The 26,982-nt window shown below is 43.0% G+C and overlaps 1 protein-coding gene and 1 pseudogene across 2 annotated transcripts in view; both read right to left on the bottom strand.

Moving 5' to 3' along the window:
- Positions 1–4,017, bottom strand: part of LOC129681951 (dynein light chain Tctex-type 3-like) — a 20,542-nt pseudogene extending 16,525 nt beyond the window's left edge.
- Positions 1–26,982, bottom strand: part of Pip5k1b (phosphatidylinositol-4-phosphate 5-kinase type 1 beta) — a 268,382-nt gene that overhangs the window by 217,073 nt on the left and 24,327 nt on the right. The window lies entirely within an intron of this gene.

The following is a 26,982-nucleotide window of genomic DNA, read 5'->3' as shown; positions in this document are numbered from 1 at the left end:
ATCTATCTATCTATCTATCTATCTATCTATCTATCTATCTATCTATCATTACAATTTATTCACTTTGTATCCTGGTTGTAGCTCCTTCTCTCATATCCTCCCAGTCCCACTCTCCCTCCCTCTTCTACCCCTATGTTCCTCCCGTAGTCCACTGACAGGGGAGGTCCTCCTCTACTATCTGATCCTGACCTATCAGGTTTCATCAGGACTGGCTGCATTGTCTTCTTCTGTGGCCTGGCAAGGCTGCACCCCTGGGGAGAGATGATCAAAGAGCCAGCCACTGAGTTCATGTCAGAGACAATTTTTAAAGTAAATAGAATTTTCCTCTAAGCTTTCTACTTTCCACATGAAAAATCAAACCACAAAAAGTACCCTCAAAAATTAAGGTAATATCTATGAAGCAACAGAATGGAAAAAGACATGTCTAATCACAATAAAGGCCAGATTCATAGGGAAAATTAATACATCTGACAGCATAGTGTTATAAACCTCTAAGGAAAAAAACAAAAAAAATAAAAAATAAAAGGTAAACAAGTTGAAGGAAGTATCTGTGACATATAATGGAGAGGATTCTGATAATTACAGACAACACAGACTTTTGTTAAAACAGAACAGTCTCAAGAATATAGGCAAATGACACAAAGCAGTTTGGAAAAGAAATCATGCAAACGACCAAAAAGATGCCTATGTATACAAACCAAAGAATGTACAATCAAGATATATTACAATAAATTTGTTTTAAAAATCATTATTTTAAAAAGTCAATATATCAAAGATTTTTTAAAAAGTGATTACATTCAACTTTCTCTTTTTTGTTTGTTTGCTTGTTGTTGTTATTGTTTATTTTTTGTTTTTCAAGACAGGATTTCTTTGTGTAACCTTGGCTCTACATGCAACTTTTAAGCATGCTGGAAAAAAATCCACCCCCAATCCATAGTCTAAATCCATGTCAATATTTTCCCAGAGATAAACTGAGCGGTGCAAAAGTACCCTAATGTCTTACAACCCTGCTGATGTAGCAATTGCATTTCCAGGAATCTGTCCTAAGAAAATGACCATGGATATTAGAGGCATAGTTCTGATATTTAATGATTAAAGTTATAAATTTCAAACAGTGGGTTCAGAGCAAATTTTCCTGGGGGAAGACTCACAAATAGATAAAATGGACTCTGCAGATTCTATGAGTCATTGGTATTAGCCGATAAGCTCATTATGCTAATTACCAACAGATAACCATTAAAAATCTTTTGAGATTTACTTAGAAGCAGAAAAATATTCATAATATCTTAAGTGCTTTACAAGCATATTTTAAAACAGCATGTCCTCTATGCTCCTATTCTAAAGAAACCTTGGAAACAAACACAAACAGAAAAGACTGAGGGAAATTTTAACTTCCTTAATCACTTATATTTTATACACTTTCCACAATGAAAAAAAAAAAAATACTCCTTCCATGAGAAGCAAGCTGACTTACAGCACAGTTTCCTTGGTGGCGGCTTCCCAAGAGAGGAAATGGGATTTGATATGTCAGGGCTTACATACCCTCAGGGCACTCAGGTACTAAAGCTAATCTTTACCCTTTCCCGTATTTCCTCTTCTTTTTCCCTGGATGATTTCTCCATCTTAAAATATCTGCTTCCTTCTCTATGTTCACTCAAAAGTAAAGCCAAAGGGAAAATTAAAAACCTACCTTGTTTGGTTTGGACATAATGCAACTCCCTTTTTCTGTTCCACGGCTGGTGCTCCTGCTTTTTACACCCTCTTTGATCTTTGTAGCTTGAACAAGTAACATTCTAGCATACAGAACTGAAACTACAGCAGGACTCTGCATTTCACCCATGACCTGTCTCATCTGTCCACAGCACTGTCCCTCCATCCCCTGCCCTTTGTCCCTCCAAGCCCTGATCTTTATCCCACCACAAAACAAGATGAAGGAAAAGATTTATAAAAAAGACCCTGCAATATACCCCACTGTTGCAATGAACATATCCACTAACCAGGAAACTGGGAAATGGTCAGGAAGGGCTCAAAAGGAGATCTGCTCTGGGCTTGGGGCCTTTGAGTGGGGAAAGAGCTATTCTCCCACTCACAGGCAAGGCTCCAGGAGCCTAGAGGACTGATTAAAACACATACTGGCATTCAGCCAGCAGTCAAGAAAAGACAGAAGACACGCCTTACAGCTGCTAAAGGTGCGATTTCTCTGCACTCTCAGACTGTTTGCATTGAGCAAAGAGAAAAAAAGAAGAGAAAAATATTTTGAGACAATTACATGTGAATGGCCAAGAGCGCACATTTGTATTCATGTTCAACTAAAACTCAGTGTTCTGACCTTGTTCTAAGCAAGTAACCAAATCCTCTGCAGGATTTGTCCAGTTCAAACCTATTGCCAATAATATTTACACTATAAAGTTACAGGCAACTTAGGAAGCAACAGATACCCAATTTGACTAACGTTTATCAGGCACCCATCAAGGTGAGGACATGCCCAATAACCTGAATCCACACAGTTACATGTAATCAACCTAACATCATGAATGAGTCTACAGCACAGACTGTTACACACACTGAAGTAAACTTTGAATGTGCTTACTCCACATAAAATATAAAAGATAGTCTCCTAGTTAGCTTTAGCTGTCAGTTTTACTCAGCTCAGAGTTCTCTTAAGAGGTCTCAGATAGACCTGTCGGCATGCCTGTGTGGCGTTTGCTTGATTGCTAATTGATGTACCTATAGTACCAGTAACATCCCTGGTTAAGGGATCCTGGGCTATATAGGAAAGCTAGCTGAGCGGAAGCTAGAGAGCAAGCCAGTAAACAGTATTCCTTCATGGTTTCTGTTCCGGATCTCTGTCTGGAGTTTGTACCTTCACTTAGCTCAAAAACTGATTGTGACCTGGAGGTGTAAGCCAAATAAACCCTTTCCTCCCCAAGTTGCTTTTGCTCATGATATTTATCATAGCAACAGAAAACAAACCAGAGATATTGTAACTTGAACACTTTTTAAGTATTATACAGGGAAGCTAGAATATAGGTTTGGATACTGGCACTGAAAAAAAAGTTCATAATGCTAACGTAACATTTTTTATGGCAAGGTGATCTTCTTCAGTGCCTTGTGCATGCCATACAAGCACTCCACCACTGGGTTATGCTCCTGGCCCCAGAAGCAAGCATTTCAAACAGAAAACAGAATGCTCACATTGCTGTGATACCACCATTTCCCAGTCCCAGTCCCAGAGCAGCAGTACACCTCAGTTGTGTGACTCAGCCTTGATCCTGGCTATTTCCCAACGAAGCTGTGACTCGCTGAAGAATGCCCCAGTTCATGCGGGCAATATAACAGAGTAGCTCACTCCAGCCCAGTCCTTCAACATGTCTGCAAAAGTCTCAGTCCACAGAAAAGAACTCCAAACTGCACCCGAGAAAGCCGAACCACAGAATGATCCACATGAACTGACTAAATCATGTTTTACAAGCTGGACTTTTATGACCCAAATTATCCACTGCCTCCATCCTCTCATTTCAATCCACCTTTCTGTGTAAGTGTGCACAGAATACATGGAGAGCGCCTCACGTCCACACTCACAGGAGGCCAAGCCCTAGGCGGTCCGTGTGGGGCCTCATTGTTAGGCAGAGTTTATTTGAAAAGTGACTGCCAATTGAAACTGATAATTACAGGTATACTTCACAAGCGGATTATAATTGCAACGACTAATTATAAGGTACCTTAGAAATAGTATTCTAGTTTAATCACAAAATTCTTATTACCAACATTTTCTGAAGACAGCACGCCCCTCATACGAGTGTACTCTCCTCTAATACTTTAATCCTTATAAAAATGGTTATAAGGCTACTGGGATTCTGAGAGCAAGCCTACGACTTCCCCAAAGCCATCCACTTTTCAAGTGGGGATCTGGAACCACAGAAGTCTGAGCCAGGCCTCTTACCTGATAGGTATACACTTTCCCTGAGTCTGCTCGCCCATAGTGATCCCCAGACCGTCGCTATAGAGAATTCCCATGGCAGCGGGATAAACTGAAGCCATGCAAGTTAGCTTGGAAAGCAAGATCCTCAGAAAGAAGAGAAGGCATACACCTTTGAAAAACACAGTCATTCCATCCCACAGTCATTATCAGAGGTGCATTGCTGAGCACAGGGTTCGACCACACCGAAGTTGTTTTCATTTATCCATACGGAGATCTTCCATGGTTTTACTCCCAACTCTTGGCACCCAACTGTTTACTTTCAGTCTTCCCACCAGCTAATAAACTATACTGTTTACAGAGTAACTGAACATATTATAATTAATTACTTCAGGCTAGAATGGAGGCTCTCAGAAACCCCTGTCTTATTCATGGCCATGTCCCCAGGGCACAGACAGGCGCAACAGCTCCTAGTTCCCAGTTGGAATGCATTCCTCTTCCTTACAAAAATAGATGACAATATCTAGTCACTTAAACTTCACTGAAAGCTTCTAAATGGTGTTAACACTTTCACGTATTTGAATGGGGCCACTGACACAATTCCTTAGTGAATTCAACAGCTCCACCGCTGTGGAGAAAGCTGTAATTATGGAGTAACAGTCATGTCACTGACACGTGGAAAGGGTTTGCTTGTTACAGTTTATCCCGGGTATTAGCCAAAGAGCTCAAGGAGTTGGCCTGATGGACAGGTGGTCCATCCAAAGGCATCAAACCAAGTTTCACAGATACAGTGTTGATCTTTTTATAAATTTTTACCACATTCTGTATTTGGTTAGGGTGTGAGAAACACGTGCCAAAGTGTGGATGTGGGAGGTCAGAGGACCACTTGAAGGAGTCGGTTCTCTCCTTCTCCCAGATGAGTCCCAAGGACTGAACTCAGGCCATCTGACCTAATGATCAACTAGAATCAGGCTTGATGGCGAGCATCTTGCCTCCCCTGACCCCGCAGTCCATCTTTGTAATAGAAATGACTTTTGGAGAAAGTTGCCAATGCCTGTTAATTCTATAACAGGCACTAATTCACATAATTCTGTGTAATAAATTAGTGTGCCAATCATGTGTTGATACTCTTCATGTGTTGTATTTTACCCGGAACAGTACTGGGGCCTTAACATATATTACATCATTTGAATACCCTTACTACAATGATACTGAGAGTGTCTGGGCTTCCCACAAGCACACACCTACTTAAAGCTGCAGGTAGGGGCAAACCCTCTAGGTTTGTGATTCTCAGAAGGGAGTGGTTTTCGTCCCCTGGGTGATACTGGCAATGCATGGAGACAGTGTTGGCTGTCACAACGGGAAAGGTAACACTGCACTTAGAGGGCAGGAATGCTGCTGAACATCCCACAGGCAGGGGACAGCCTCCCAGCCAAGAATTACTAAATGTTACCAGTGCCATGGTTGAGAAAGCCTGCTGCAGAGGTGACACTGTTAAAGGGAGAGAGACAGTCCATATTCGTACTGGCTGAGATCCAGATGTTAATAAGTTCTCTCCCTGAGGTGCTCAGGGAAAATCTGAACCTGGTCCCTTCCAGCTTCTCACTGTGGTCAGCCTCAGCCCTCCCTGGCTTATGGTCAGTCAGCTTTGACCTCCACCCTAATATCACCATGTCCTCTGCCTGTCCGTGGAGTGTCTCCAGGATGAACTAAGGGACATCTGGATAATTCAGAATCATCTCTACTTCTCAATACCCCCCCCCCACACACACACACCAGGGCCTTCTTTTGTATAAACCAAAAGATTCTAATTCATTTATACATCCCAGGAATTAAGATGTAGCTCTTGTCGAGGGAACACAAGCACATATTATTATTTCCATTTGGCTACTTAAAGCTTCCCCTGGAAGCTGGAGAAAGACCTTTACCTAGCCTCACTACTGGGACTACTGCAGGACACCAATGAGTCCACATGTGTTCCAAGCACTCTCTAGAAGATGCACATCAACACAGGCTCCCAGGATGCAAGAGCCTCAAAAATATTTGAATTCTCTTAGCATTCTTTACTGAACATTTTTTTTTTCTTTTTTCTTCCCAGGAGGTGTGTATTATGCAAAGAATGACCTGTAATCCTTGCATGGAGCTGCCTACCTCCTTCCTCAGTTTTAAATATGCAACAAATTACAGCCTTAACTGCATGTTCCCTTAGCCCTGGTACTTTATGATCAACTAAGATCTCACTCTTGCTGTGAGAGGTGGTTATTGCCCACAGAGGGACTGATATAGTGGGTCTGTGTGTGGGTGGGTGCCGGAGTTTTCATCACACCCCCCTAAATGTTTTGATGCTAAAAATACTGGTTATTCAGCCAGAACACGGAATAAAGTACTGATACATATTCCAAACAGCAGGAAGCTTGAAAACATGCTGAGGGAAAGAAGCCAGACACAGAAGGATCCATTAGGTGATTCCCAGTGGAAGAAATAGCCTCAGAAACAGAAAGGCAGCTGAACAGATACCCAAGACTCAAGGGGTTGGAACTGGGCTATACTGCATTATGTTCTGGAGTGGAAAATGCTGTCTTGGAGCTAGACAGAGGTGATCCTTGCCTCTAGTTTTCACCATAAAACAGTTGATTTTATGTTCTGTGAATATCATCTGATTAAAAATAAATAAATGAGCTGGGCAGTGGTAGGACACACCTTTAATCCTACCACTCAGGAGACAGAGGCAGGTAGTGGATCACTGTGAGTTCAAGGCCAGCCTGGTCTAGAGAGAGAGAGAGTTCCAGGACACCCAGGGCTCCATGGAGAAACCTGTCTCAAAAAGAAAGAAAGAAAGAGAGAGAGAGAAAGAAAAAAAGAAAGAAGGAAGGAAGGAAGGAAAGAAGGAAAGAAAGAAAGAAAGAAAGAAAGAAAGAAAGAAAGAAAGAAAGAAAGAAAGAAAGAAAGAAAGAAAGAGCCTATAAACTCAGCTTAGACTGTCCCTTTCTTTGCCATGTGTCATTTAAAACATATTTTCTTTCAAACAGTAACAGGGATTCCTACCTAAGACATTATGACTTCTTATTATGTAAAGCTGGGACAGAATTTTTCTTCTACTTTCCTACCATTTAGACTTTGGTAAGTCTCAGAGATGTGTAAACCACACAGCTTTACCATGTACTTTTAATTTTTTTCTAACTAAAGTACTTGTTTTTTAAAGTTATATTATATTATGATTTATACAAAAGCAACAGTAAGGAACATATTTTGGTCTCACTCTCTCTCCTCAAATTAGTTCCTTACTTGCATTTTCTTACAACAGAGCCCTGTTAGATAATAAAATAAGGGCCGTGCTAACTCTGAAGCACATTTCAAAACGCAAGGCATTATTTATATAAAGAAAGATGCTGGTTGCAGGGACAGAGCACAGCACACGACTGCTGAGGTAAGTGTGCCCTTCAAAATGACACGTTGGCAGAACCTTGCCTGAGGACTTGGTGGTCCATTACTTCACAGTCAACAGACAAGCAACTAAGCAACACGCCTGAACACTGCACTGGAGGGGGATATGCAGATATGACGTAGCACAGGAACCAGTGTGATGAGATACACTGCTGGCCTCCTCCTGAGGGAGTCCATCCAGGATGGAGCCTTGAGGAATATGAACTGTCCCTGTGGCTTTGTGAGGAGTAAAAGTCACTAAAGGAAGGCTCATGACTAAGGATGTCTGCTGAGGAGGTCCTAAGGTCTGAGAAGTAAGGCATGAGCTACGTGGAATTCAAGTATATCACCTTCCTTTAGAACCTAGGCACCTAGGGTCCATGCACCCACCAAGTATGTGGGCTGGCAGCAAGCAGAAAGGGATCTGGAGAAAGAGAGACCTGAAAGCATTGGAGTTGGCCACGAGGACATAAGCTGCTTCGTGGGCTGAACTGAGTACCCTTACTCAACATCATGAAGGCAGGTTCTGTCAGCAGGTTCTGGACTACTGTCCCCTCAGTACAATGTGGCAGAGGGAACCAGGCCACAACCTTGCTGCAGTAATGGAACCCATACAAGAAGTTATTAGAGACTGAGATGGACCATGAGGTCGAAGAGAGGCAGTGGCAACACCAATGGAAGTGGAGGCAGGAGGTCTCTAGACACAGTGGCAGGGGCCTAGTAGAGCCCAAAGGGTTCACAAGACAAAGAGTACTGTCCACAGCTCCAAGACAGCTCTCCTGAGACAAACTGTGCCCGATCCTGCTCCTCCCAGAACTTAAGCTCCACCTAGAAGTGACAGGTCCTGAGGACCATCCAGACACTGCTCCCTCTCCCCGCCTCAGGCCATCTTGGGAAGAAGAGAACAGCAATCAACAATGAAAGTGAAGCCCCCGGACTCCTGTATGACAGACACTCTAAGAATCTGCCAAATTAACATGTGAGGAATGAGAAACAGGCATATGACTTGCTGGCATCCAGAAACAGAAAAATGTTTTCCACTAAGTACATCTGAATGGGACAGTGACATAGGCAACCTTGGCTGGCATGCCATGAAATCCATGTATTCAAGTCACATCATCCTGCAAGACATGCCTATCTTGCATATCTCATAGGGAATGTATTTTCCAACCTAAATACTAGGATCACCGTAGTGGCTGGGTTCATCTTGTAATGTGGTACATCCTTGGCCACACCAGGCAAATCTGAAAATAGCTAAAGAGGCTAAAGCTACTGACTTCTTGGCCACATCACTGGTTCTCACTCCTACATGTCTGCCTACTCCAGGGAGACACATGTAGTTCAAGGGATTGTTACCACAAGAGCCTATCACAGAACTCAGCCTTGATCCTTCAGGAAGGCCCTCTGGCAGAGTCTTCAACTTCCAATCTTATGAGTCTTCTCCTCTGACATTACCAATTCCTGACGCCCTTATCTGGGGCCTGGCTAAGAAGCCCAGAGCCTGTGTCTGTACTCAGCAAGAAAACAAGGAAGCATCCATCACAGGCCAGGGGTGGGAGTGGGGTGGGCTCTTGAAGTCAGCCATTTAGCCTCCATTTTGTTTTAGTCCATGTTAAACAAATCTTCAAGTCCACAGGGCTATAAAGGATGAAACAGAATTAACCTTCAATAAACTGGCACTTTGGTCAAGCGATGGCATAAAGGCCAGTGATCTCCACATTGGCAAATCAGTATACATTGGGCAAGTCTCTGTGCTACTGGGAACATCGCTTAACTAGTCAATACGTGAAGGGCATTCCTCCTCAAGTAGCCATACTAGTTCTAAGGGAACATATCTGAAATTGATATAAAAACGCATTTTTGGCATTTGCGCTACTCAAACAACACAGAGCATCTCGAAGGCCAGGACTGTGTTTCCTATTGTGGAATCTCTGGGACCAGCAGAGAAACTGATGTGGAAGAGGGTTCTGAAGGGTCTCGCAGATGATGAGCAAATGAGCATTCCAGCTCAAGGTCTCAAGTAAAATGCAGGTAAACACTGTAATGAAATATTAAAAAGACAGGCCTGTCCCCTCTTCATAGACCACTCGCAATGTGCTCAACCCTTGTAACTATACACAATGGTGTTATCTTGCAGAGAGATGTTCCTGACCTCATCTTTCCACCGGCACCTGGGATCATGTCTACTGCCTGTCACCACCATCGTGGTATTTCATTAGATCAGGAGTCGGAATCAGCATTTTAGGTATTGTGAAGGAAACGATACTCCTTTACTACGCATGCTTTTAAGAGACTGACCTTTCACCTTCATGGAAGGACTCTGAAAGATAAGGCAGATAAGAGGAAAACTGACTAGCATGGGGTTGGGAGGCACCAGGCACCAGAGAAGAAAGACTACGAGGTTGGGTGCCGGATGGGCTTGTGTTGTCTCGCTAGACTCAGGTCTCTCATCTGCAGAGAGGAGATAATAAGGGCTACTTCAAAGAACCACTGAGAGGCAGAAGACAAGGGCCTGCATGGAGGCTCTTAAGATAGAGTAAGAGAAACACAGTAAGGTTCAGACAGCTGTGACTTTTATCCGTGCTATCTCCACACATCGAGCCTATTTTACATTCACCTATCTGCATAGCCAATGACGGCAGGGACAGCTAGCCCCAGACCTCTCAATGAAGTCGGGAGACAAAGACTCAGTTGCTTGGGATACAGAATGCATTGTCCCAGGTAACCAATGTTTCAAATCATAGAATTTCAAAAGTAGAAGGGACCTTATCTAGTTGTTTAGTAAACTGTCTCACTAAATAGCCCTCTGTCCTTATAGCAAGGGTTGGCTCAGGGAGTCACTGAGTGCTCAGGGAGACTACCTGTGGATCATTTGCTAGAATGGTATATGTAACTGTTGGTAGCTGGGTGAGGGGGTGATGCCTGGAGGTGCGCATGGTGCACGCCTTTAATCCCAGCACTGGGGAGGTAGAGGCAGACAGATCTCTTTGAGTTCCAGGTCAGCCTGGTCTACCCAGTGAGTTCCAGCACAGCCAAGACTACACAGAGAAACCCTGTCTGGAAGCACTGAAACAAAACAAAACAAAATAACAAAAACAACAAAACAAAAACAAAAGCAGTGTAACTCTTTGTATTTAGTGATGTGTTCATGAGCCAAAGATGTCCTGGAAAGAGCCTACAATGTCTCCCAAATGGAAAGCCTGAAAAAAAAAAAAAAAAGAAAACATGACAGAAAATATGTAAAACAAGTCATTTTCCATGACTCGGGGTGTGCTTCAGTAGTGGGGTGCTTGCTTATTATGTGCAAGGCCCCAGGGTTTAATCTCCAGCACTGCAAAAATGAACCAAAAAAAAAAAAAAAAAGTAAATATAGATGGTGCTGTGATCACAGGACTTAAGAGGCTGAAGCAGGAGGAGCGGGAGTTCAAGGGCAGCCTGGGCTACACAGTTCTAGGACTGCCTGGACTGTATAATGAGACCCAAAAAGAGCACAAACAGCAGCAGGAAAACAAAACAGCACATAAGCCGAGGCTGGTGTAATGGCTCAGTGGCTAAAGATGCTTGCCATCAGGCCTGACGCCCTCAGCTCAAGCCCCAAAGCCCACACGGTGAAAGGAAAAAAAAAAAAAAAAAAAAAAAACTACAATTTTTAAAAACCACAAAATTATGAAAGTTTATATAAAATTCAAATTTGAAAATTTACATTTTTATTTATTCACACACATATCTACTTATAAAAAGACTATACAGAAATCTTTAAAACATGAACAATTATTTTATCTGTGCTATGGAGTGACAGAACATATTAACTCGTCTATAGGTTTGTTATTTTCAAGTTTAGTTACATGACAAAGTAATAGGACATTTAGAAACACTAAAGAGTAGACGGGCTACTAATATTAAGTACTATGCCAATATTAATGTTAAGGTAGCCTTTAATTCCAGCACATTCAGGTGGATCTCTGAGTTTGAGACCAGCTTGATTTACAGAGTGAGTTTCTTTGTAGACCCCACCAGGACTCCAGAGAGAAACCCATCTCAAAAAATGAAATGTAAAAAGATATACCAAAGATAAACAGAAATACCAAAGATTTTGAAGCCAGCACTTACTCAGAAACACTCTTGATCTCCCACGTCCACTAGCTCCTCCCACTTTATAAGCTAGCCCCTCCCGTTTTATAAGCTAAACAGCTCTGGCCCATCAAATACTACCTGAGCCTGAACTCTTACTCAGGGATAAGTACCTATAGGACAGCTTAAGCTGAGATCATGTGACATTTACAGTCCGAGCTGCTCCCAGATAATGAGCATCATGAGGAAATGCTCCTTAAGGAGGGAGGAGGCCTTACAGCACACACCTACACTTCTCACTAAATAAATATTTGCCTTGAGTCATATCACAGTTTATGGCCAGCAAACAGCTCGGTTGCAGAAGGAGCCCTGGTGATTTTATCAGAGCTACTGACCTGAAACCCCAGTTCCAAGCTCTCTCCTCCCACACTGCATCCTGGAGTTTCCCCAAGACCTTCCTTATATCAAAACAAACAAACAAACAAAACAAAACAAAACACCTTGGTTCTTATGCTGTGACAGCAGAGGGGCAGTGGGTCATTTCTGTCTTCAGCTGCACCCACCACAGCCACTTAACTTCCGGCCTGTCGTCTGACACTGCATGGGAGCCACTTATTGTTAACAGCTGCCAATGTGTATTATCAGTCACACCAAAAACTCTCCAAAACCAGTTGGGTCTTGAAGGTTTTAAAGGTTTTTCTTACTTCTTTGCCCTCAGAAACAACAGAGCACCTGTTACTCAGAAACACTCTGATCTCCCTCTTCCACTAGCTCCTCCCACTTTATAAGATGGCCCCTCCCACTGTATAAGCAAAACAGCTCTGGCCCATCCATCAAATACTATCTGAGCCAGGAATCTTCTGACTCAGGGATAACTAGCCATAGGACAGCTTAAGCAGAGATCATGTGATATTGACATCTGAGCTACACCCAGCTAATGCGCATCCTGAGGAAATGCTCCTTAAGGAAGGAGGAGACCTGACCATGCACACCTACACCCATCCAGTTGCTTTTGTTTCTTCAGGGAGAAAATTCAGATACATGATGTACATGTATGTGACAGGGCCTTGCCCGCACCAAAGTGGTTTCCTGTTTTTCATCACTGGTCTTTGTTGGTTGAGGTTGGGAAACTGTTCTAGACGTGACCAGCAAGGACATAGCGGCAAAGGGCTATCTTGCAGGTAGTGACAAGAAAGAAATGCTCCTGTCAGATAAGCAGAGAGTCCACAGCTATACTGGGTAGTTCACTTCCTGCCCAAGGTACTAATCAGAAACCTACATAGAAGTCCACAGTCCCTGTGCCAGGGGGGAAAGAGGACAGTCACTCTCCAAGATCAAGATGAACTCACACCAAGAAGACGACATCAGCTTCACAGCTCACAAGAACTTAGGGCAAAGCCTAGAGCATGTGTAGACACAGTAGCAGGGAGCCTAGAATGAGCCTTGGAAGGACAGTGGTGCTAGTGTTGGGAAGAATTCATGGTAGAAGCCAAGTGGGAGATGCAGATGAGAGAGGGATAAAAATGACGCCACAAATATTCCCGCACTGGTATTCCTGCACTGAGAGATGATGTCAGGAGGGGCTCAAAATGCATGTTTGAGTACATACATAAGTCATAAATATTTTACTGTTTTAAGGAAAACATATGAAGTTCTGAGGCAGTCTTTCAGGTCTATCCTGCCAACCAAAACAAAGGTAGCCCCAATAAGTGAAGCCCCATATCAATGTACCCCTCACTGTGAGGCCCCCCACTACAAGACCTGTTTGTCTACTTAGATTTAGTATTTCATTTTGTACTTACAACTGCTTTACCTGGATGCGTGAGTGAGTGTGTGCTGTTTGTGCCTGACGCACAGAGAGGTCAGAAGAGGGCGTCAGATCCTCAGGGACTGGAGTTACGGGTGCTTTAGAGCCATCACGTGGGAGCTAGGAACCTAACCTGGGATCTCTGTAACAGAAGCAAGCGCTCTTGACCACTGAGCCATCACTCCAGTCCCAACCAGTAGGAGGTCCCGACACAATAAGCAAGACGAAAGAAATAAGGAAGACAAATAAATGACTAAATAAATAAATAACAGAAATACAAACAAAAACAAAGAAAAAAAAACTCCTTCCAAAAACACAGCCTAAGTTGTGTTAAGATGTGTAAGGATTATGTTACGTGTGTAAAAAATACAGACACATGATAATGTTCAGTGAGCAATCATAGAGGGAATTAGACTAGGTAAGAGCAAACTGAGGCTTGCGGTCTGCTGTTAACTCCTGTAGAGAGTGTGAAAACACAGAGTGAAGTTAAAGGTTCACAAGAGAGACTGGGAATTCCCAGAGCCCCACAGACTCCCTCGTGACCTAGCACAGCACGGTTCCTTGAACCTGGTGACCTGGGTTTATCTTATCAGCCTGTACTCCCCAGTGCTCGCCATGCTCTCCCTGAGGGAGAAAGAAACATTCCTTAATAACGCTTCCAACCAACGGTCACTTCAGAGACTCTGTGAGGGCCCATTGTTAAGACACTTTTCAGGCGGCTCTCTGAAACACCTGTGCTTGTGGGTGTGAGCTTCCCTCTCCATGGGGCCTCTTTTCCCACCTATCACCACTCTTAGAACACGAAACACTTTTCTCAGTTTACTCCAACATCTGCTTGAAACAACGGAAAGAAAGCAACAGAAATTCAAAATTAAGGGTTCACGTTGGTTACAAGTGAATCAGGGTAATGACGCTGTATGGGATGATGGGAAAAGAATCAAGATTTGAGGTCCAGGGGTAGATGAGCTAGAGCAGTGCAGGCAGATGAGTGAGAAACCGAAGGCCAGTCCCACCTGGGGCAGGACAGACTCATGCAGAAATCCCGAAGGGGTAAGCCTGCATTCTGAACAAAAAGTCTTCCTGAGATCAAAAAGAAGTAACTTTTTTTTTTTTTTTCAGAATTAACTTTTTAATCCCTCCCCTTAGATGCTTCGTGGACCTCATATGAAAGGGTGAAAATAGGGATAGTTTGTTTATCTGATCCTGAGGGAATCGTTTATAAGAATCTAGTTAGTCTAGAAACTTGCCCAAAGTGACTAAAGAACACAAGAATGAGCTGGGGCAGCCATGCAGAACGGTGAGAATGGAGCCAAGCGATTAACTGCACCCCACCCCTTGCCACCTCCAGCTTGTAGATAAAACCCTTCAGACGCAGGAGGCCTATGGCTTACCCGAGGCAATGAGTTCGTTGCAGAACCAGGAGAAAGGCTCTTATCTTTCTGTCCCAGCCCAGGGCTCTTTCACATCAACCAGATGCTAGTGGGCTCAAGCCTTCTCCCACCGTGACAGAGAGTAATCAACCACACAACAAGGACATTTACTCAACTATGTTCACAGCAGCTTTATTTGTAATAGGCAGAATCTGGAAACAACCTAGATGTCCCTCAACTGAGGGATGGATACAGAAATTGTGGTACATTTACACAATGGAATACTACTCAGCCATTAAAAACAAGAACACCATGAAATTTGCAGGCAAATGGATGGAACTAGAAAAGATCATCCTGAGTGATCCTAGAAGCAGCAAGACACACAGGGTATATACTCACTTATAAGTGGATATTAGCCATATAGTATAGGATAAGCATACTAAAATCTACAGTCCTAAAGAAGCTAAATAACAAGGAGGACCCTAGAGAAGAGGGTTAATCCTCATTAAGAAGGGCAAACAGGAGAGACATCAGAAGTGGGAGAAGACAGTCAACAGGGCAGGAGCCTACTACAGAGGTCCTCTGAAAGAATCTACCCAACATGGTATCAAAGCAGTCTTCATGGGGGTTCCCTAGTAAGGGAACAGGGGCTGTCTCTGACATGGACTCAGTGGCTGGCTCTCTGATCACCTCCTCCTGGGGGGTGTAGCCTTGCCAGGCCACAGAAGATGATACAGCCAGCCTTGATGAGACCTGATAGGTTAGGGTCAGACAGAAGGGGAGGAGGACCTCCCTATCAGTGGACTAGGGGAGGGGACATGGAGGGAGAAGTGAGTGGGTGGGTGTGACTGGGAGGAGATGAGGGAGGAGGCTACAGCCATGATAAAGTAAGTAAATTATAATAATAAATAATAAATAAAATTAAAATTAAAAATAAAACATTCATTTTGCCATATATATGCTACTGTATTAAGAAAAAAAAAAAAGGAGGAAAATCCACTGCAATTCCAATTTAAATACAACCTAATTTTTAAAAAAATTTTCATTGTTTCCTGTAATGTATTTGGTTTGGGGCTATTTTCATGGTTGATGTATATCAACTTCATATTTCATATTGTACATATTTATTCTACAAGTTTAGCTAGCTCATTAAAGTCTTTGCCATCAATAGTATTGTGGTATGGTGTGGTATGTGTGTGTGTGTGTGTGTGTGTGCGCGCGCATATGCATGTATATATTAGATTTTTATCTGAGTCCTAAGGAAGTATTTTTTTAAATTAGGGGGATGGAAAAGCCTGATCACCTGGAACGATCTTTCCCTGTCCACTGAATCCCATTTAATAATGCTTTTTCCATTTAAAATATCATTCCTTGGGCGAGATGTAAAAGCTACGTATTTGATTCTGTATAGACTTATTAATTTATTATATAATTTATTAATACCACAATTTATTAACAAATAATTTAATTATTAATTTAATAATTTATTGATACCATAATTTATTAATACCAGCTTTATCTACTTAAGCAATGTTCTACCTCTGTCTCTGCTGCTCAGGTACATCTAACAAGCAAAACAAAGCAACTGTCCTTGAAAATACAAGTGATCACACACATACCACACACTCCAAAAACATTCAAGCAAACCAACAAGGAAATTGAATCCACACAATGAAATGTTTTGCAAAATCCTATGGAAACTGCCTTCGTGTATGAAAAAAGAGGCTGGTTAGAAAAGAACTCAGTCACATATTTACTGAAAACACAGCCATCTATTTAGAGAGCAAATAGATAAGATGCTCATGGCCTTTGTCCTAGGAACCCTACACCTGCACATTTATCTTAACGGATACATTCAGAGAAAGACAATCAAAATGCACAAATGTTAGAGGTACAAGGCTGTCATGTCAGCCCCAAACTAGATGCATTGGCCCAGGAGCAGAACAACAAAGTACAAAACAGGACCTGGGCTAGGCTTGAACAATGTCTTCTCAAAGATAATGCAAATCAGGATCTCCAGCGTGCACCTGGCAATGGTGCTGTCTAAGGTGAGTGGTGCTCTACAGACATGATTAAATTAAAGCTCTGGGTTGTGGAGGAAGAGCCATCTGGATCACAGGGTCTGTAGAAGAGGAAGCACGGAGAGTGATCATGCCAGGGGAGGTGGGATAGGACAGAGGAGGGAGACTTGAAGAGACGGAGCAAGTAGCTTTGAGACAAGGGATGGTGGCAGAAAAAAGCTAGAAGAGCAAAGGCAATATGCTCCAGGCTGGGGTGGGGTCACAGAATGGACATTTTCCTGCCGGTACCCTAAAGGACTTCTGACCCTCTAGGACTAGGAGATAATGAACCTGTGTGGTTTTAAGACACTAAATTTGTGTTGTTCATAGCAATAAGAGGAAACACACAAACTATTCTACAGCTACTTAAACACTATAGAAGCATCGAAGGACACTATTAAGATGCACAGTAGGCAGGTGGTGTGCATACAATTATGAAAATATAAAATATAAAGAAGGGTAAAATGAATACAGACTGGCATGTACTAATCAGAGGAAAGGATCTCTGAAGTGCTCTCCCCAGTTCTGTTCTTCAGCTCCCACCACTCACAGTGGCCAGAGCTGGTCCCGTCGAATGTGAAACCAGTTACCTTATTTCCCTGCTCAGAAGTCTTTGATGCTGCTTTTATACCTGAAACAAAAGCCCAAGTCCCAACACCCTCCTAGGTGCCATATCCAGAGTGGCTCGTAGCTGCGGGGACAGCGACCCACACGTTCTGCGAGCAGCGTCCCCCTGCCCTGGCACGTGTGTTGGTGCTCACTCTATCTCTGCCACGTGGAGCCCACTCCTCACTGCTGTTATTGATGACTAGCACCAAGCAAACGACTGTTCCAGGCCCTCTGCACGACTTTCCCAGGGCGTGTGGAGAGCTCACTTCCTGGCCTCCACTTGGCTTGGCTAAAGATCCCCTCATCAATGGGGATTTCTTGCACTAACTGACGACAACCCCATTGCCCCGCTCTGGAATTCTCCATGCCCCTTACCTTTTCTCTAAAGTAGGTATTGCCCTCTGATATGCTTAAGAACTACGTATTTGAGGCTCACCTTCCTGAATTAGGTGTAAACTCTACTTGAACAGACTTCAGCAGGTCTGTTGGCTGAAGCGCTCTTAAGGGCTTAAATGAGTTCACACAGTGAACCTGTTCAGTGAGTCAAAGAGGATCAGAACTGACTTCAGAGAAATAAGAGCAGCTTCCATTTCAATTTAGCTGGGGTATGGATGAGCCCATATAACTCCACATAGATGAGCCAGGTAAGGCTTTTGCCAACCCGAAGTCAGTAACTTCTGATGGTGATATTTTTAGAAGTCTCACTCTAACTATAGAGCCTTTCTCCATCTTCTGTGCATGACTTTTAAAACCCCAATTAATCACAAGGCATCCTCTAAAACCACACGAGCTGTCTGAGGTCTTTCTCTCCCCCTCTTATGAAGTCTTATCATATTTATGCAATCAACGGTCCCAGGCACTCTCCTCTCTCCTGCGTCACAGATCCTTGAAACACCCTAAGGTCTGTTTCATTTCCACTGATGCTCTTCAAAGCCACTCTGGCAACACACCTTACAACCCAGGTTTCTCCTTTAGTCTTCGAAATTCCAAAGGGTCAGAGGTACAACATGCAACACGACAGACAAGAGAATCCAGTGCCCTAGAAGATACAAACAGATGAGCCCCCTCAACACTGAGGAAATGCTAAGGGACGCAGGAGCAACTGAAAGAGGAAGCAGAGGAGGACTCGAGGAGGCTGGGACAATCTGAGCTACAAAATAAAGTGACATTCGATTATAATGCAAAGTGAAAAACAACAACACAAAACACACGAGTGAGTCACTAATGAAACATGTAACTGAATGAAATGGGGACAATGTAAACAAATCTCAAATCGTCCATGCAGAAGAATTCCACATTTTATATATTTCCACCTAATATATATGTAATATATACATATATATATATATATATATCCTAATATATAAAATAAAAAAAAATAAAAGGTGCATTGCTTTCCAGTCTCGGTGGGCTGAACTTCCTGTTAGCCATTTCAGAATAAAAACAGAAGGAAGTAAAAAAAGAAAACTTTACAGTTAGGACATCTGGCAAGTAGCCATGTAGTCTAGAGCAACATCGGTGGGGATGAGTCCTCATGACTTATTAACCCAGATATGATGCGATAAGGATGACATTTTAGCTTCCCAGGATACATCATTTTTAGCCTAATGATTAAAATATAATAATAATCAGACAAACCTCCACGGAAGGACCTCCTACAAAACACTTGACAGTAATTCTCAAAATTGTCAGGGTCAGGAAAACCAAGGAAAATCCAAAATACAACCAAGAGGAAACCAAGGGGACATGTGGCAAGATTTCAGAAGAAAGGACATTGGGGAAAATGATAAACCTGAGTTAATTGTAGACTTAAGTTAAAAAATGTTATTAGCTCACAAATTGAGATAAATGTACCCTACCAATGTAGGACAATGGCAGAGGGAACTGGAGGTGAGGTACCAAGAACTCTGTCCCCTGCTATTTATGACGATATTCTTCTATATTGTGGATCTGTAGTGTCCCCAAAAGTTTGTGTGTTAGAGGCCTAGTCACCAGTCTAAGGAACCATTGGGAAGGAATGTAATCTTGTAGTTGGGGCCAAGTGAATGGAAATTTTATCATTGGGGTTGTGGTCTTGAAGGTCATCGAGGCCTTGGCCCTTTTCCTTTATCTTATTTGCTTCCTGGATGCTATAAAGTAAACGCCTTTCTCCACCACGCTCTGCTACCTTGACACGCCATCTGACCACAGGCCAAAGCAACAGGTCACTTGAGAGAGGGCCGACATTTCCAAAACTGAGAGTAAAATTATTCTTAAAGCTGATTTCCCTCAATTATTTTGCCATAACAACAGAAGCTAACACATCCTCCAGATCTAAAAGTGCTCTAAAATAAAGTTTGCTAAAACAAAACAAAACAAAACAAAAATAAAAACCTCATGACCTCCTCTGCAAAAGGTTCTCAAAAATAAAGTAAAATTTTCCATAGTGGTCAATGCATGAATTTGCAGGCAAATGGTGGAAACTAGAAAAGATCATCCTGAGTGAGATATCCCAGAAGCAGAAAGACACACAGGATATATACTCACTCATAAGTGGATATTAGATATATAAAACAGACTACACTTACTAAAATCTGTACACCTAAAGAAGCTAATCAAGAAGAACTCTGGGTAAGATGCTCAGTCCCCATTCAGAAAGGCAAAGAGGATGGACATCAGAAGAGAGAGAAAACAGGGAACAAGACAGAAGCCTACAACAGACGACCTCTGAAAGACTCTACCCTGCAGGGTATCAAAGCAGATGCTGAAACTTATAGCCAAACTTTGGGTAGAGTGCAGGGAATCTTATGAAAGAAGTGGGAGATAGTAAGACCTGGAGAGGACAGGAGCTCCACAAGGAGAGCAACAGAACCAAAAAATCTGGGCATAGGGATCTTTTCTGAGACTGATACTCCAATCAAGAACCATTCATAGAGATAACCTAGAACCCCTGCACAGATGTAGCCCATGACTGTTCAGTGTCCAAGTGGGTTCCATAGTAATGGGGACAGGGACTGTCTCTGACATGAACTGATTGGCCTGCTCTTTGATCAACATCCCCTGAGGGGGGCAGCCTTACCAGGCCACAGAGGAAGACAATGCAGCCACTCCTGATGAGATCTGATAGACTAGGATCAGAAGGAAGGGGAGGAGGACCTCCCCTATCAGTGGACTGGGGGAGGGGCATGGGTGGAAAAGAGGGAGGGAGAGTGGGATTGGGAGGGGAAGAGGAATGGAGCTATAAGTGGGACACAAAGTGAATAAACTGTAATTAATAAAAATTTTAAAAAGACATGAAAAAAAATTTTTTAATCTACTGAAAAAAGTTCTTCTGTTATATTTGAAGTGACCCAGAAAGAGGCCACACGTATGGGGTACGGCCCTATTATTCATGCAGCAGAGGAAGCAGACACAGTCACCTCCTATGGCCTCTTCCAGTTTTTCAGTTTTTAGCAACGAGGTATCAGCCTTCGCCGCCATCTGTCTGGTTGTCAGAGGTTCCCACAACGATCAAGCAGATGGGCTGCCCACTCCTTTAACCTCACCAAACGCTCTGCAGTGTGGCCTTCCCATCACACCGTGGTTTTATAGACAGGCGTGTCCTTCCTCCCTGATCAGCCACGCTCCTCTTCTACCCAGGAGTCTCCGGACCATTTGAAGCCACAGGAACAAGTGCTGTTTCTAGACCAATGAAGACTAACAGTACAGGAAAAGGAGGAGGACCATCTAAACACTCAGTCTAAGGCTACCAGTGTTCTGTTCCAGCCCTGTACTTGACAGATACACTGCGCCTACCTCTGCTCTGGTCCTTCCTTCCCCATCCTGGTCTTCCTTTTTCTATGCTTTCTTCTACATTTTCCTTATTCCCTTTGGCTCCCACATGCAAGTGGCCTTTCAGCGCGTGGCCTTGCCCTCCGAGACACCAGCTGAGACTCCTCTTCCTGCTCTCTCCCGGAACTGTTACATCTCATAAACAGATCTTCCCAACTACACAATGAGCTCCTTAACAGATGTGACCTCATCTGCTTCTCTCTGTGGACTTTGTGCTTTGATCAATCGAGTAGTCCAATAAACACTGGCAAATATTTGAAAGCTTATTGAGCAGAAATTAAAGTAAGAACATCACCTCCAATTTTGCATCTGAAAGCCTTAAGGAACTGACTTAAGCAGCTGACTGACTTTTCGGAGGTCACGTGGGGAGTGGCACTGCCAGAACATGACGCCATATTTCAGACTGGTAATCAGCGCTGTGTGCTTCGTGGCCTCCTAACAAATACTATCGCCCTAGCAAGGGTTACAGTTGCTGAGATGAAACAGCATGAGCAAGAGCAACTTGGGGAGGAATGATTTATTTGGCTTATACTTTCATCACTATTTGTCACTGGAGGAAGTCAGGACAGGGACTCAAGCAAGGATGGAACCCGGAGGCAGGAGCTGATGCAGAGGCCGTGGAGGTATGCTGCTTACTGGCTTGCTTTCCCTGGATTGCTCAGCCTGCTTTCTTATAGCCCCAAGTCTGCCAGCCCAGGGGTGGCTTCACCCACAATCGGCTAGGCCCTTCCCCATCAATCACTAATTAAGAAAATGCCCTCAAGGCTTGCCTGCAGACACATCTTATGGAGGCATTTTCTCATTTGAGCTTCCCTTTGTGTCAAGTTGACATTAAAATAGACAGCAAAACTAGTCAAAAATTACCCCAACAATATAGGCATTTGAGTGCAATAGGAAAAGAAAAGAAAACTTGGTTAATAATTAAATTTACTTTTGACAAATAATTCAATTTTATTCTTTGACAATCATGTATACATATAAAATAGACTCTGATCACTCTTTCCGTCCACCCTGTATCATCCTACCTTCTCCATCCTTACCAGACTTAGGACTTTTGGGTGGTGTTGTAACACAATTAGTTAAACCAGGACCACTGGAGGCACTGGATTGGAACTCTGTACTGGAGTTTGGTGAGATTATTTATTAGTAGGTACACAACTGAAGTCAACGACTCCCCCTTTCCTGGAATCTATCATGGCAAATGTTCCACAGTGAGGAGTAGGGCCCTTTGAACCTCTCTCCTCCATGGGGTGGGGGTGGGGGGCTAACTGTTATTCAGACCCAGTGCAGACATCCAGTTGCTTTAACTTAATTGAGAAAACTTTTATTCAGTTGTTCCTCCCCAAACCTAACAGTCCTAAAGGATTTAGCAGGGCACAAAGGAGGCGGCATTTTAAAATATTCTGCAGGAAGCATTGTGCTTGGCTATCATTCTTTGTACTAATCACACAGCACGCAGTTAGATGGATCAGTGTACACAAAATGAACATGAAAATATAAAATACCAGATACAGAAAAGCAGCACAAAGAGGGGCATTCATAGAAGTGGGTACCTCCCGCAAAAAAAATTACAAAGTTTGAGTTGGGTATAAACCTGAGCGGCAGTGCTTGCCCAGACCGTGCCAGGGTCTTGGGTTTAATCCTTAGCCCTACATTAGATAAATAATGCCAATATACATACCTGCATACAGATTTCAAATCAGCAATCTAGCAATGCATGTCAAGGAACAAGAACGACAAAGGAAAAAAATAACAAAGATCAGAGCGGAAATAAACTAAGATGAGAAACACAATTCCAAAGACTAATAAAACAATTGTTTTGAAAAGACAAATAAAACTGACAAAAAAAGAAGACAAATAAAACTGACAAAAAAAAAAAAGACAAAACTGACAAAAGGGGGACACTGGGGAAGACCCCCCCCCCAAAAAAAAAAAAGAGAAAAGGAGTAGCAAAATGTGCAAGGTTGTTCAGTTTGAAGTGCAGTGGCAGGGGAGCTCACTGTAGGGAGGAGCCAAATGCTGGAGGAAGACTGCATGAGCACCATACCATGTCTGGGGTAGCTGTGCAGTGATGAGCCAGACTGCAGAGCACCCTGCGGCAGCACCGTGTGCCACGCAAGCACCCAGACAATGTGCAGCAAGGTCCCTTCAGCAGCCTGCTTCTCACTTCCCACAGGCAGCTCTGTGGTCTGCTTCTTAGGGTTTCTAAAAATAAGTTACCACCAATTCAATTACACAACGACACCGGCATTTACAACTACATTGTGGACCTTGCCTAAATTAAATAAACTTCTCTTTTATTATGGGAGAAAAGGGACGATATTTTCTTTGCAGGTGCAAAGTACCAAGGCCCACTGTTCTGTGTCACCACCGCCTGACCCAAGACAGTGAGCTTTTCAAGACTTGCCTACCCACTATGCCAGTCATCCGAATTCCTATCTCTTCTCCGCAGAATTCCTCAGCTTCATCCAAGGGACAGAAAGACCATCCTGCTCTGCTATCCTTGTCAGGACTCTCACACCAGACACTACTTCACTCTAGGTTCTGCCAGAGAGCTCGACCCAGAACAAACCCGGGTCTTCCTATGGTTTTATTTTCGTGATTCACTGGCTCTGGTTTAGCTGCCCACCCTGAGTCCAGCAGCTCTTTCTCTGGTCTCCTTTTCAGAAACTGTAGAAGAACTTTAAAACGTGCCATGGCTAATCCTCTGACGTCAAGAGAACATCAACTAGAAAGAGAATGAACCAAACATATCAAGAACTACATGAGCAGAGTATGCTCCTTAACTTACAGAATGTATTAAACTCACTATTGGGGGGACTGGAGTACACTGAAAACGCATTTAATGTACCTAACTTACCGAATCATCATGGCTTGGTCTTCCTGCTGTAAACACACTAAGAATGTCTGCTCTAACCTACATTTGGGCAGAGTCATATAATCGGAGCCTACGATAAGAAAGTGCAGACTAGCTCATAGGCTGCAATGACAAAAGTACTGATAAAAAAAGCAAAGACATCTGAAATGGCTCCATATCATTTTGAACATTATTAATCAAACAAAGGGATACACATAATTCAGCCACAAGACCTTGAATTGAAGAGAATTCCATTTGCCAACATCCTACTCCAATCGAGGATTCAACGAGCTCCTTCCATACCCAACGAATTTATATCCAACAGAGAAAGGTGAGACACACCTACTGAACGCACATTCTGCAAGGTGACGAAGTCCCCTAAGACAAGTGGAAATAAAACGCTTGTTTGCCCCACTTCACTGCCTACTCCAGCATCCCGGGAAGGCTTCCTGGAGTTGTTACTGCCGTGGGACTAGCATGCTGGGGCTCAAGAAGGGTGCTGGCGGCAAGGGATGACAATCCATGAAGAATGCATATAGCAGGGAGAGGTTGCAAGCTACCTCCACACCTCCTCCACCCTGGCCCGCCCACATCATTAAAGGACTGCAATTTGTGCCTTAGAATGTACTTCCTTCTGCAATTTTCAAAAGCAAAGGGCATAATTCTAGCATTTTTATCGCTTTCAAATGTGTGACTCAGGAACTTCGACGGGGAGTTGCTCTGTGCACTAGCCAGTCCTCACATCGGAACAGAAAAACCATCACCCCCACGAAGGCTTAATTTTCAAACTTAAATCAGACTCGTATCCCACATGTTAGCCACATTCTGCCCCTGCCACCTCGCCTTTAATTGTGCCACCTTTCTCGAATTGTGTGCACTTTCTCCAGCTCTCCTACCAGCTGGGAATTTCTTGAGGGCAAGGACCACAGATTTGTTTCTGCAATGGCTGTCTCACCCAAGCCCTTCCCTCTACCTGGCACCCCCTTGCCCTAGGCACCTTACAAAAAATACATGGAAAGTACCTGGAGTGCTTCCCACTGTGTGTATTTATTTTGTAAAGGTTTATTCTCTCTCTCTCTCTCTCTCTCTCTCTCTCTCTCTCTCTCTCTCTCTCTGTGTGTGTGTGTGCGCGCGCGCGCGTGTGCATGTGTATGTATGATCACAGAAGCCAGAGGTGTCAGGATCCCTTGTAGCTAGAGTTACAGGTGATTATATGCCACCCACTGTGGGTGTTGGGAATTGAACTTGGGTCCTCCTGAAGAGCAGTATCAATTCTTAACCACTGAGCCACCTCTCCAGCCTCTATCCGAGTTCCTTTAGTCCTCCTGGTGATCACTCATGTGGGCAACATTCGCATTGCTTTAGATGCTGTTCGCTGCTGAAAAGACAAAGGGGCTGAGTCACCCTAAACATTCCCACTGTACCATTGCAATACCAACTCTGCCTCTTTCTTATTCCCCCATAAAACAAACAGCTATCTAGAGTGATATCACGTCAAATTGGTGCCATATATACTCAAACACTTTGAAATTGTATACAACCAAATTCCAGAAAAGCAGGGGATTTTAGTGAAGCCCATAGGAACCATCATAGCGGAAACTGCACTGGATTAACAAATAAAACCTTTGAGCTGGTCCCACCACGTCATATTAGACTTGGAACAATAAACTCCTTAGAATCCACTAGGCCCTTAAAATGGGTGGAGTAGTCTTTATATGAGTGCAAGTCTTTATATGAGGTATGATACTTTTTAGACACAAAAGAATTCTACAATAGCCCATGAGACTCCAAAGCAGCCCTCAACCAAGACATGTGACCCTTGAAACCAAATTATTACACATTTTGAAAGGGATCATAGGCAGGTACTAAAGTTGATCTTTCTTGGCAACGGTAACTAAGGAGGCCATATCTGTTCACTTGTTAATGATTGAAGGACCAGCGAGGTGGAGAAGATTTCCAATGAAATTTCAAGGAAGTCAGTATCCATTCTGACCCCCAGAATAAAGCAGGAGATATATATAAGACCGTCATACTCAAAATTCAAAATCCCAAACAATCGTGAAATCCCTTCATTTCTTCCTGCTTCCACGTTGCTTGATGTGCATTTGTGTCCTGCATTCATATAAAGATACTCCTCCCGTTTTAAGGGGCCTAGCCTAATGGATTCTAAGGAGTTTATTGTCCCATTCTAATATGACGTGGTGGGACCAGCTCAAAGGTCTTATTTCTCAACACAGTCCAGGTTCCACTATGATGGTACCTACAGGCTTTATTAAAATCCCCTGATTTTTCTGGAATTCAGTTGTACACAATATCAAAGTACAGTATCTGTGAAGAATTAAGACTTTCACAGAGTTTTTTGTTTGTTTTTGTTTTTGTTTCAATGCCATCCTTGGATATGGGCTGTGATCGTAGATATAAAACATTCTTTAAAGTAATTTTTACTCCAAAAATAAATTTCATCTGCTGACATGGCTCACTTATTCTTTTTCAATCAATATTACTTCCCGTAAGCCTTGAAGGACATTTCTCCATCACATCATCTTGGCCCACACTGGGAGCAGACTCATCTACGCCCCAGTTCCTGGCTATTGGTATCAGGCACACCCCAAATTTGTCATCCCTGTTCACTATTTTCTACACCCCGGAATATCATTTTTTTAAATGACTTGCTTTTAGCTGGGCATGGAAGGTTATGGCTATAATCCCAAGACTCAGGAAGCTGAGGCAGGAATATTGTTTTAAATTGAAATCAAGCCTGGGCTACAAAGTGAGTCTGAGGCCAGCCTGGGCTACAGAGTGACACTTTGTTTCAAGAAAAACAAACAAACAAACAGAAATAATGTTCTCATATTCTTCATACTGTAGTCATATACAATCAAATGCATGATAAATGCTGAACAAGTTGCAACTTTCTGTAATGTATTTTTCCACATGTTTGAAATAGATTTCACCACAGTACTTTATCTTCAAATAATATTCTGTCCTTAGGGCTAATATGGTTTAATCATTTCTCTAAATGTCAGGTACTGAAATTATTTTTAACTTTTCATCAT

This window comes from Psammomys obesus, unplaced genomic scaffold (assembly GCF_907164565.1).
Source record: "Psammomys obesus unplaced genomic scaffold, mPsaObe1.curated_primary_1811, whole genome shotgun sequence".
Taxonomy (NCBI): domain Eukaryota; kingdom Metazoa; phylum Chordata; class Mammalia; order Rodentia; family Muridae; genus Psammomys; species Psammomys obesus.
The sequence above is the reverse complement of the archived record's forward strand: the minus strand, read 5'-3'. Positions and strand labels throughout refer to the sequence as shown.